General features: G+C 36.6%; 1 non-coding gene across 1 annotated transcript; it reads right to left on the bottom strand.

The window, feature by feature from the left end:
* Window positions 1–5,368: 5,368 nt before the first annotated feature.
* Window positions 5,369–5,471, bottom strand: LOC116000560. The gene has a single exon (XR_004094135.1). It is a non-coding gene; the product is annotated as a U6 spliceosomal RNA (small nuclear RNA).
* Between the last annotated feature and the right edge of the window lie 7,846 nt (window positions 5,472–13,317).

Below are 13,317 nucleotides of genomic sequence, written 5' to 3'. Positions count from 1 at the left end.
TCCCCCCCCCCCCCCCCCCCCCCAGTTATTATTTTCATCATTTGTTCATTCTTAAATTATCTCCAAAGTGGTTGTTTATATCCAAAACTCATTAACTATTGACGGAAGAAGATATTCATAATCTTTTAGAAAAAGTAGTTAAGTTTCTCGGCCAATGATATTACTCTTTTAATTCAAACGTATATGTGAATACTATTAGTCATATTATTATTAATTGTGTAACATGTGGTTAAGTGGCTTGAGTGGTGAGGAGTGATTGTCTTTAACTTTCCTATTGCATAGGAGAGGTTTAGGTTTCCTTGTTGATATAGGATTGTGTTGTAATTGTTTTGAACTAATAATACAATTTGAATTCCTCATATGGTATTAGTTAGTGTTAGGCCTTCCTATTCATCCTCCTTCCCACACCATGTTGACAAATTCCTCCGAGCGTACAGTTACCCCGCCACCGTACCAGCTCCGGCCACCACCAGATATTCCCTCTCCACAGCCCATCACTTCGTCTCTATCAAACTCACAACCAGAAACTACCTATTTTGGCGAACCCAACTGGTCCCTTTCCTTCGTGGCTAGGGCCTTCTTGGCTATGCCGACGGGGAGCTCCCGTGTCCTCCGGCCACCGTCGCCGCCGCACCATCCTCCAGCAACGCAGCCTCCAGCGCGACAACTTCCATCACACTGCCAAACCCAGCGTATGCCGCCTAGATTCAACAGGATCAATCAACCCTCTCATTGCTTATCTCATCCCTCTCCGAGGAGCTCATGTACCTCGTCGTTGGCCGCAACACCGCCCGCGACGTTTGGGTTTCCATCACAGCGGTGTTAGGTTCATCCACCCGTGCCCGTTGTCTCAACCTTCTTGGTCAATTTCAGTCGCTCCATCAAAGCAATAGTACACCGGCAGAATACCTTGGCCGAGCGCAACTACTCGTCGAGGACCTAGCACTCGTCGGCCGCCCCGTTTCCATAGACGAACATAATTTGCACGTCTTCAGGGGCCTGTGACTAGAGTTCCGTGCAATGGCGGTGTCTCTCACCGTCTCTGGTACACCCGTCACCATTCCTCAACTTTCCAATTTTTTACAAGCGCAGGAGTTTATTTTCTCCGACGAGTTCTCTATGGGCACTGATGCGGTCGCCGATGGTTCTCCTACAGCGATGTTCGCTGGATGTGGGCAACGTCAAAATAGCGATGGTGGGTTCAGCGGTAGATAGGGTACGAATGGTGGACAGAGGTGCGATCGTCAAGGTCGTGGTCGTGGCGGACAAAGGCGAGGTCGCAACAATACTCCTCGATGTCAGATCTACCGGTCACAATGTCACACGGTTGTATACTGTTACAAAAGATATAGCGGCCAGCCTCCACCGCAGGCCCACGTGGTAGTCGCTGCCGGTGATTGATGAGTAAAATGGAGATAGTAAATATGAGGGTGTAAAATGTCGATGCGCTGAGGATTGGGGCTATGGCATGTATTTGTGTGAATTAAGAAATTTTAGGCACTAAAATGATGGAGTTCACTAGAATCCAAGTAAATGATGATAAAGTGTGGAAAATAAAAGGAATGCAAATTAACTGAGAAATAAATTGTATGATAAAGGAATGAGCCCGATTAGGGGTATTGCAAACTTGATGCTCTAACTAACTCAGAATTAGGGAAAAACAATTAACCTAGGAATTTATTGGCAATGCGCTCAAGAATTCGGTTCAGCTACTTTCGTAATCAATAAACAGAATTAAGCTAAGATCGCCCCACTTTCGTGATGCATCTATCGTAACCTTAAACACAATAGCATTGTAAGCCCCCAAATTATCCCTATTCATAGTTGAAAAAATTATGTTGAAATTGGTAAGCCTCGAGCCTTTCACCCAACTTTCGTTGTAATAAATCCTCTCATAGACAAGTAATCAATTGTGGCTATCAATTAATAACAAGTAGAATTCAGTCCTCAATTCAACATAAACCCTAAGTGAACAAGTCAATCCCTTTATGCAATAATCACAAATTGAACATCAAGAATAGTAATAGATCCCTAATCTGAACCCATAAACGAACTACTCACGCATTATTGAAGTAAATAAAACAAGACAAGAATGAAACACCGAAAACATCGCAACAAATCTGAGAAATAAAGTCATAAAGAGAAAAAGAACTTTACTAACAATTGGAGAGTAAATCTAAATCCAATCCACGATTCCAAATTCGAAAACAAGTTAGAGTATGTAAATCTGGGCTAAACTATGCTAACGAAAACTCTAAAGACAAGGGGAAATAAGCTAAACTAAACTAGGGCTTGGAATGTCCCAAAAACTAGAAAAACGCAACTTTAAATACTGGACAGCAGCAAAGTTCATGGCCGGTGCGGGTGGTGGTCGCGAAACTGGAGTGCACACGGAGGGTCACGGGCGTGCACACGGCCGTGTGGCACCTTCCAATTTTGCTCCATGTTTCTTTTTGTGCTCCGCTGCTCTTTTCCAACCTTAGGCAGATTCATTCGCTTCCAAAACTCGTCTAAAATGTTCAAAACTTCTTCCTTTGCTGCTCCTTATAGATAATTCAAACCTTAGGACAATATAGCACACAAACAATTCTCAATTTCACTAGGGTAAAGACAATATGCAACAAAAACAACTAAAATAAGGGGTGAATTATAGTATAAAATCAGAGATATCAACTCCCCACACTAGAACTTTTGCTTGTCCTCAAGCAATTACCAAGGACAATCCGCCAACCAATTACCAAGCAATGTAACTGATGCACTTCCTCCCTGCACAACTAAACATGCCGCCAACCAACTTATACAACCTAACCTACTTCAAGAATCATCTCAGAATCACAAATGAGTTCCCCTCTCAGGCCAATAACCGGGCACCAGAATTATGGTAGATTAGGACCCTGTATGCACATGTACTCAGTTGAGATTTTGCAGAACTTGGCTTAAGATGAGATCCCATAGACTTGCCCTTCATACTCCCATAAATCAACTCTAAAACTGCATGCTAAGATCAAATAGGTCTTTATTCGGCTTGTAATGGGGCTAAGGGTGAGTGGCTAAACAAAGAAGGGATATGGAAAATAACAAAGGAGATAATTTCACACCTATTCACAACTAAATCTAGAAGAGACACTTACAAGTATGGATAATGGAGCAAACTACAATTTCTGACACAAGAACACTCTAAATGGTGGGGTTAGATACAACTTAACTAGCAAAACCACTTGCGCTTTTATTCATCTCTTTTTCTCTGTTCTTTCACAAACATTTGCATCACTTTCAAACATTTTCTCAAACAATAATATTTTTTCTTTCTTTCTTTTTTCTTTTTTTTTCAACCAACCAATTTTCCTTTCTTCAGAACAACCAACTGATTCCTTTCACCAAACCCCCACACTAGGACAAATATATCAAGAGTGTTCTAGCAAAAACAAGCTTTAAAAAGAAATCTCTTCTAAATTAAAGAACAAATGCTACATTCTCTCTAAGGGTGGATGGAAATATATGGCTAAAGGCTAAGGGTTGAATGATGGGGCTAAACAAGAAAAACAATAACAAAGAATGGGTTAAGTGCTTTACACTTATTAAACAAAAACAAGGCTCAAAGGGGACAACTAGGGAAAACAATTGTAACAAGGGTAGGTTTAAAGGCTCGGGCTAACAACAATGGCCTAAATCACTTCAAAGCATGCAAATCCTAGACTTCACCATGAGAGCACTGAGACAAGCTATGACAAAACAAATATCACCGGAATTCCACATAAGCCTTCACTAGCAATGCATAATGCACAGGATCAAGAATCAAGATAGAGGTTAACCCAGCTATTGACAAGAGACTGAATTAAACACAAGTTCAACCTTGAATCAACAATGACAGGCTAGGCTGCACAAGTACCACCAAAGAAAACCACCAACCAACAGAAAGGGAAGTGGTCACAGCCACAAAGCAAAGAAAATTGACTATCCACATTTATTGCACATTGAGTCCTTCAAGCAAACTTCACCAAAAATTTCATTTTGAACCCAAAAACAGTACCCCCCCACCCCCCACTAGAACTTGGACATCGTCCTGATGGACAAAATTAAAGACCAAAATGAGGGGAGCAAAGAAATAAAATCAATAAGGAAACACAAATTATAAGAACAACAGAGAGAGAAATTAAGAGAGTTAGAAAGCCAAACCGTGGATTCGTGATGCAAAGATGGGGAGTGGAGAAATAAGCTTTAGAACCTGGAGAGAACAGCATCGGCACACAAGGGAGTGGGGAAGAAATAATAACTTCTTTTTTTTAGGGAAGACGCATATAGCCGGGTACATGGCCGTGTACCCGAGGCTTCAAACCTGCGAATCTCACTGTAAATGCCGTGGATTGTCACGGCCGGGTGGGTGGTCGTGTACTCGAGCTCTCTAAAAGCAAAAACCCACTGTAAATCCTCCATATTGTCATGGTAACCCTCACGGCCGGGTGGGTGGCCGTGAGGGCGGCACTCTGATATGCATTTTGCCATTTTCCCGCGCCAAGTGCTCGATTCCACCTATAGATCAATTCAAAATACTTCCAAAGCACTCCTACACCTAAACACATCATAAACACCCAATTTTCAACCATTCCCCACTCTCTTAAAAGTAAAATAAAGCAAACCTCACTCAAAAACATCCCAAATAATACCACTTATCAACACAAACGCTTCTAACTCTAACTCGAACTAAAACAAATAAAGTAATTGCAATAGAATAAAATGCAAGAAAGTAAAGGATAACATGGGGTGCCTCCCATGAAGCGCTAAGTTTAACGTTGCTAGCTCGACTCAACCTCATTGGCATTAATTGTGGTTGGAGGCCAATCGATCTGGTGGCCTCTTGAACTTAGAGAACTCCTTCATCCACCTCCTGTAGAAACCATCAAGACCAAAGAAATTTCTCCCATTTTTTTAGCATGATGTTCCTCAGGAGATTCGGGGGTGACTAAGGAGTCTCGCATGTTCCCTAGCTCTTTCTTTCGATTCTCATCAGTGCACTCACTACAAAAAAAACGCAAAAATAGCGACGGAAAATTCCGTCGCTAGAACACGAAAAATCCGTCGCTAATTGCTTTAGCGACGGATTAGCAACGGAATCGGCCGGTCGCTAAAAGTGGCGTCACTAAAAATAATGTGCGACCCAATTTTTTTCTGTCGCTAACTTTTGCGATGGCTTTTTCCGTCGCTAACTTTTGAGAGTACTCTCTCAGTCCATCTACCATATAACACTCATCAACATACGAGGGTATTGCAAACTTGATGCAAACTGTACGATAACCTGAGGAATAACCTGTATGATAAAAGAATGGGCCCGATTAGGGGTATTGCATACTCGATGCTCTATTTTTTTTTTCAAAATTTGGACCATTTCTCGATTTGTGCGTGTCATCCTTGCGCAGGGGCCATGCTAATCTTCTCTATATCGTTCCAATTTTATCGGATGTCCCCGAAGGGACATAGTTGATGCTCTAACAAACTCAGAATTAGGGGAAGAACAATTAACCTAGGAATTTATTCGTAATGCACTCAAGAATTCGGTTCAACTACTTTCGTAATCAATAAACAGAATTAAGCTACGATCGCCCCACTTTCGTGATGCATCAATCATAACCTTAAACACAACAGCATTGTAAGCCCCCAAATTATCCTTATTCTCATAGTAGGAAAAATTACGTTGAAATTGGTAAGCCTCGAGTCTCTCACCCAACTTTCGTTGTAATGAAATCCTATCATAGACTAGCAATCAATTGTGGCTATCAATTAATAACAAATAGAATTCAATCCCCAATTCAACACAAACCCTAGGTGAACAATTCAATCCCTTTATGCAATAATCACAAATTGAATATCAAGAATAGCAATAGATCTCTAATATGAACCCATAAATAAACTACTCACGCATTATTGAAGTAACTATAACAAGGTAAGAATAAAACACCGAAAACATCGTAACAAAGCTGAGAAATAAAGTAATAAAGAGAAGAAGAACTTTACTAACAATTGGAGAGTAAATCTGAATCCAATCCACGATTCCAAGCTCGAAAACAAGTCAGAGTATGTAAATCTGAGCTAAACTATGCTAAGGAAAACTCTAAAGATAAGGGGAAATAAGTTAAACTAAACTAGAGCTCAGAATGTCTCAAAAACCAGAAAAACGCTACTTTAAATACTAGACAACAGTAAAGTTCACGGCCATGTGCATGGCCGGGTGGTGGTCGCGAAACTGGAGTGCACACGGAGGGTCACGGGCGTGCACATGGTCGTGTGGCACCTTCCAAATTTGCTCCTGTTTTCCTTTTGTGCTCCGCTGCTCCTTTCCAACCTTAGGCAGATTCCTTCGCTTCCAAAACTCGTCTAAAATGTTCCAAAATTCGTCCTTTGCTGCTCCTTATGGATAATTCAAACCTTACGACAATATAACACATAAACAATATTCAATTTCACTAGGGTAAAGACAATATGCAACAAAAACAACTAAAATAAGGGGTGAATTATAGTATAAAATCATAGATATTAGTGATGCCACTCCTACTATTGTCGACGCTTGGTATCCAGACACAAGAGCTTCGACGCATGCCACGCTTGACGCAACAATGATGGCGCAATCAGAAGAATACACATGCGGGGATATGCTCCGAGTTGGAAACCGTTTAGGTTTGGATATTTCGGGTATTTCTCGTGTCGGCCATGCAACTATATCATCCGTGTCAAAGTCTCTTAATTTATCAAATATTTTACATGTGCCAAATTTAACGGTTTCCCTTTTGTCTATTCATCATTTTACCAATGAAAACAATGTATTCTTTGTGTTTCACAAAAATTACTTTACTATGAAGGATTGCATCACCAAGGCGGTTCTGCTTAAAGGAGCTACCTAGGGCGGCTTATACAGGTTGTCAGTCCCACGGTGTCCTTCAACGTGTGCTACAGGAGTGTCCAGTCACCTCAAATAAGTCCAGTTCGTTGGGAGTGTGTTCGGCCTGTCAACATGGCAAATCTACCGCTTTCCCCTAGATAGAGTACCTAGTTCTAGTACAAATGTTTTGGATTTATTGTACATAGACATTTGGGGCCCTACTCCTGTAGTTTCTATTTCTGGTTTTTGGTACTTTGTTTTATTTGTAAACGATCACTCACGTTTATTTCAATTCCAAATAACCACACTACACTGTTTATTTCAACACTGTGAATTTACTCCACTTGAACTTTTGGCAATGGTACTTGATCTTGTAGTAGGTGTGTTGTTTCTCCCCCTTCTAGGTTTATATATTACTCTTTCGCTGGGTAGTCCATGCTATACAAAAATAAAACAATATATTACTCTCTTTGTCCCATTTTATCTATCCTACTTAATATTCATTGGTCAAATCAACTCTTTCTTCTTTATTTATTTTCTTTAGTATTTTTTACTCATTTTTAAAATTGATTTTTTTTTGTTTAATAGTACTTTTAGTGTAGTTTCTAAATATATAAATTTTGTATACTAATGCTAAAATAGCATTATGAAAAACTGAATTAGAAATAACTTCAATCAAGCCTTGTTAACCGAACCAGACACATAAAATGGGACTAGGGGAGTAATTATTTTAAAAGTTAGACAATATTGCAAAGCTAAAGGCACAAATAGCCCACTTACATTGAAGGTGACTTCTCAAGTGTGTGGGTTTGTATATACACCAAGCCCAACGTGAGTTGTTGTTTGTCTTCCGCCTCTTGCAGCACTAGAACTACATCATATCGTCTTGCACCAGACCTGCCTCTTGCACCACTAGAACTGCCTCCTCTTGCAGCATTAGCATTAGAACTTCCAGCTTGGCTAGGTTGAGTAGGACAGTAACGTTACGTTTGTTGTGTCCCTTTTGGTTACATAGAGCACATGTCATAACTCTTCCCTTTCTAGACAAATATGTAGTGGACTGTGAAGGCCTTGGTTCTGATTCTTCTAGCTTTTTCTTTTCTTAGGCCTCCCAGTCATCTTCTTAAGCGCAGGTGCATGCATCTTCTCACTTTGAGTTTTTTTCCAAAACAGCTCACCATTTGATATACATATCCTTAGAGTAGCATCCATGAACAAACTCTTCAAATAGCCCAACATCCCCTCCTATTTCAACCTCAACATCAGCCTCATTCCCATATTCAAACCCATCAAAGTCCAATTCAATATCACTTAAACACCTAGATTGAGCCATATTTTCTGTTTCTACAGTTTCAGGCCTAGGTAAAGACAGACAAAATAGAAACCAATTATGGATCATCTTGCTCATGTTCAACATATATCTCACACTTCTTACCTTTCAATGTAATCTAAATTAAGTGCATACTGCTGGCACCCGGTTGCACCCCCACATGGGAGGGGGTGGGTTCGAGCCTCAGTGGAGACGATATTTGCTCTTTGTGCTTCATTTAGTTGAGAAAGTAGCTATGAACAGATACTACATTGTAACAGAGTCAATAGTACTAAAAAAAAACATTAATTCCTCAAACTTAAACTATATGAACATTAGTTTATAGAATTTAAAATATATTAAAATTAGTTCCTAAGATTTAAAATAAATTAAAATTTGACATATATTAGCATACACAAAATTCAAAATAAATTTAAACATGAATTTGAAATTAATTTATTAATTATATTAACATTAATTCCTAAAACTTAAACTATATTAACATTAATTCCTAAAATTCAAATTAATTAACATTAAAATTTAAATTAATTTAATTATTATAAATTTCAATATAAAATTCAAAGTAATTAGTATTAAAATTTGAATTTCAACATATAATTTCTAAATTTCAACATATATTAGCATTAATTTCTTAAAATTCGAAATATATCAATAATAATTTCTAAAATGCACAATAACCCTATAAATTCATAATATATAAATATATACCCTAAAATTCGAAATATAAATCCAAAATTTGAAATATAACCCTAAAACTTGAAATATAAATCTAAAATTTGAAATATAACCCTAAAATTTAAAATATAATTCCAAAAATTGAAATATAACCCTAAAATTTGAAATACAATAATAAAATTTGAAAATTTATAAATAAATAATTTGCAAATAATTTATTTTTCTACATACCTCCGACGACAGCAACGGCAGCGGTGGGCGACGACCAGGGCAGCGGTAGGCGACGACAAGGATGACGGCAGACAGCAGAACGTCGATGGTGGGCGGCGACTGTGGCGGACGTGCGATTGAACGTGAATGTGCGACCATCAGGACGTGCGACTGTGGCGGCGGCGGCAACAGCGAACGTGAGGAAGACGGTAGGAGAGGGTGGGACTAGGTCGAACGTTGGTGTGAGGAAGACGGCGAGGGTTTCCAACAAAGTAGGAGAAGGTTTCCAAATAAATTGGAAAGCTTCTACTGAAATCTGTTTTATACGTATAACCTACGACGTCGGTTTTTTAAAACAACCAACGCCATAGGTTATTTATTATTATTTTTAAAATAAAATTGATACGACGTCGGTTAGGTGCCCGAACAGACGTTGTATTTCTGTTTTAAAAAATAATAATAAAATGCTACGACGTCGATTAGAGTCTCTAACCGACGTCGTATTAATATTTTAAAAAAATATTAAAGACTTATGATACGACGTCGGTTCGATCTGCGAACCGATGTCGTATCAATTTATATTGTTTTTTTTTTAATTTCGATACGACGTCAGTTATCCCATATAACCGATATCGTATCACTCGTAAAAACCAATTTAATTCAAATAATTATGTGACGTTGGGTTTGTAAAAAAACCGACGTTATTTAGGCGACGTTGAAAGTGTTTTCTATAGTAGTGTAAATCCAATAAGTGCCAATAAAGTTAGGCATATAAGAAGAACAAAAGAATATTAGTCCAATTGTAAATCTAATAAGTGCTAATAAAGTTAGGCCTGTAAGAAGAATAAAAAATATTGGTTCAATTGTTTGTTAAAATGAATTGTTAATATTATTTCGATTTTTTCTCAAAAAAAATTATTATTTCAATTTTAATATTTGTTTTTATTACTTTTCCTACTTTAATTTCTATTATATCATTTAGTTTTTCTAAATACTCCCGCATTCCGTCTCAACCACTAAACCTTAGCATCGAAATATTTTATTAACCATTTATTATTCTTAATTAATCAACTCTAAATTTTCATAAGAAATGTCTTAGGTTCGAACCACCTCCTAATCAAAGTTGACATGATTGTTGAACATATACTATGAATATGTTAGAGTCTATTAAAAAAATATAATACAATATAAAATTTAACATGAACTTTGGTCAATTAATTAGATAGACTATATGCATAGCATTCAAAGTTAAGCATCAAAGATTACAAATAAGGAACCTTGAATCATTTTCTTACATTTTTTTAAAACAAATCTAGGTTAAGGTTTTTTTTTTAATCTTTTTTTTTTTCGTTTACTTAATCTTCTTTTGATTATTTAAAACAAGACTCAATATTTTAATTATGCATTTGTATTATTGAAAATGATTTAGGTCATTATATTATTAATATTTTTTGTCTGTATTTCTATAATGGTACAATAATTGTATATTACTTTACAAATATTGTACTATTATCCTTTTATCGAACAAAATTGTTCTTACATCATTAAAGTTCCATACATACATATGTATATATATATATATAAGAGTAATGCTACCCACCCTTCCTAATCTCCCTCTTAAGTTAGTGAGGTCCCAATTAATGACACACAATTGTTATAAGCTATGTTAGGATAGATTTGGGGGAGGGGGGCTTTTTTGGGGAATAAAGCGAGCGAGCGCGCGCACACACACACAACACACCATGCATCATCTATTTCTTTAATGTAACAAAACTAATTAGATCAAATATGCTCATTTTGCAAACAAGCACCAGTAACCCAATTGCACATGAGACACTACCAACAAAATAGAAACGGACAAGCAATGAAGGCGAAGATAATGAAAAACCTATCCAAAAGCGAATTGACGAAACTTAGAGTAATTCTAACCAAAAGTAGTATCTACTACCTAATACCATACCAACTACAATAAATATTAATATTTTTAGAAAAGTGCAAATTAAACATTAACATTGATTGTCAACTATAAGAAACATCTCCTATATAATTTTACATTGATATACTTTGAATTGCTTATTTAAATACAAACATTGAACATTAAATCAGTCTTGCAACGCGCATGTAAAACTAGTTATATAATATGTAATTATTGTATTAGGTTTTTTTTATTGTGTTTGATTATTATAAGGCCATCCCCATTAAGGGGTTCTTTCACATTTTTTAAGAAAAAGAGGGTGATATGAAAGTGAGAGAAGGGAGAGAGAGAAAATGTGAGTACCTTGCAAGAGGACCGGATTTTGGTCGGCTATTGTGGGTCCCGCATGGGAAATGAGCAGTAGGATTGCTGCGCGTGCTCGCACTACTGCGCGCCATCGCATTGGGCGCGTTAATAAGGCCTTTTTTTTTCTTTTCTGTTTTTCTGCCATTTGGTTTTTTATTTATTTTTTCTGTTTTGCTTCCCCTTCCGTCCTAGGTGGAGCCTAAATATTTGTGCAAAAAACTTAACAATTGGAGTAGCCTAAGATATTTTTTGTTTAGGGATAAAGTACAAATAAGCCATCGTACTATTTGGGAAATAGTAATTAAACAATCGAACTCGAATAACCTCCAAATCAGCTACCGGACTTTGAAAAAAAGAGCAATTAAGTCATTGAAACCGGAAAAAAGAGCAATTAACATTTTTAACAGGTTAACTTCAGGTTAAAGTACAAATAAGCCATTGAACTATCTAGGAAACATCAATTAAGCCATCGAACTCAAATAATTTCCAAATAAACCATTTTTTTACTTTTTACTTTTTTTTTATGGTCAAGCATTTATTTAATTAAATGAAAACAAGTAAAAAATAAAAAATAAAAAAAATTAATTCGCCTTGGGCGAATTAGTTTGCCTTTGGGAGAACTAATTCGCCCAAGAGACTTTTAATATTTTTTTTTAAATTGTCTTAAACTTTTTTTTCATTTGATTAAATAAATGCTTAGTCATAATTCATAAAAAAAAAGTAAAAAAATAAAAATAAATAAGGATGGTCGGATAAAAAAGGACTAAAAGTGGATTGTTACATATAAGTTTATGACAGAATATGGAATTAATTAACTCATAAAAAAAAAAGTTAAAGAAGTGGCTTATTTGTGAGTTATTTGAGTTCGATGGCTTAATTGATATTTCCTAGATAGTTCAGTGACTTATTTGTACTTTAACCTGAAGTTAACCTGTTAAAAATGTTAATTGTTCTTTTTTTTTTCGGTTTCTATGGCTTAATTGCTCTTTTTTCCGAGTTCAGTGACTTATTTGGAGGTTATTCAAATTCGATGGCTTAATTGTTGTTACCCAAATAGTACGACGGCTTATTTGTACTTTATCCCGATTAGTTTATTAAGTACAGGATTTGTCAATTTACGGGTAGCTAATGAAAATAAAGTGAATGTTTTTCACTTTTATTTTTGAGTGACAAGTGACAAGGGTCTGCAAATAGGTAGACCCCGATGGGAGTCAAACTTGTAAGTTTATAGTTACCAAACTTGACTGGGATTGCTCCCATGGGGGACTTAATTTAATAAAGTTAGTTTAATTATATTATAATAATTCAGATTAGTTAGTCAAGTTTGTTGGGTATATTTCCTATTCTTCAGCATTTAGTTTATCATGGGCGTATTATCAATGCATTCCCCTATTGTTCTGTTATGTACTAATTATAACTGACATATATTTCTGATGAATAAACACTGCGTTATTTTTTCCCTTCGTCTATTACTGTTTTTTTAAAAGCAAAACAAAGAAATACATACTATCATTAAGTCTTCCATTAGAACATTACAAATGAAAAGAGGACGGTGAAACGCTGACTCTTTGCAATTTGACTTTAAAATGGGCTTCTTTCTTAATTTACAGAGTTGTTTCCTTCTGATCTCTATCATTCCTGAGTTTTTCTCTCTAGTCTCCACACACTATTGTAAATTTTTAAAATTTACTCTACAAAATATAAGCCTCCCATATATATATATATATATATATATTTCTATTCAAATGTGGTCGCGCCTTCCCGTGCGGCCGTGCAGTTTACATCACTCAATGTTAAGAAATGCACCACTCAATGTTACGAAATGCACCACAATGAAAATGCATTTCTTAATATGAAATGCACCACTCAATGTTATTTGTATGGTGCATTTCTTAATATTGAGTGGTGCATTTCTTAACATTAAGTGGTGTAAACCGCACGGCCGCACGG

This window comes from Ipomoea triloba, chromosome 12 (assembly GCF_003576645.1).
Source record: "Ipomoea triloba cultivar NCNSP0323 chromosome 12, ASM357664v1".
NCBI classification, from domain to species: Eukaryota; Viridiplantae; Streptophyta; class Magnoliopsida; order Solanales; family Convolvulaceae; genus Ipomoea; species Ipomoea triloba.
This window is presented reverse-complemented; position numbering and strand designations above follow the sequence as displayed.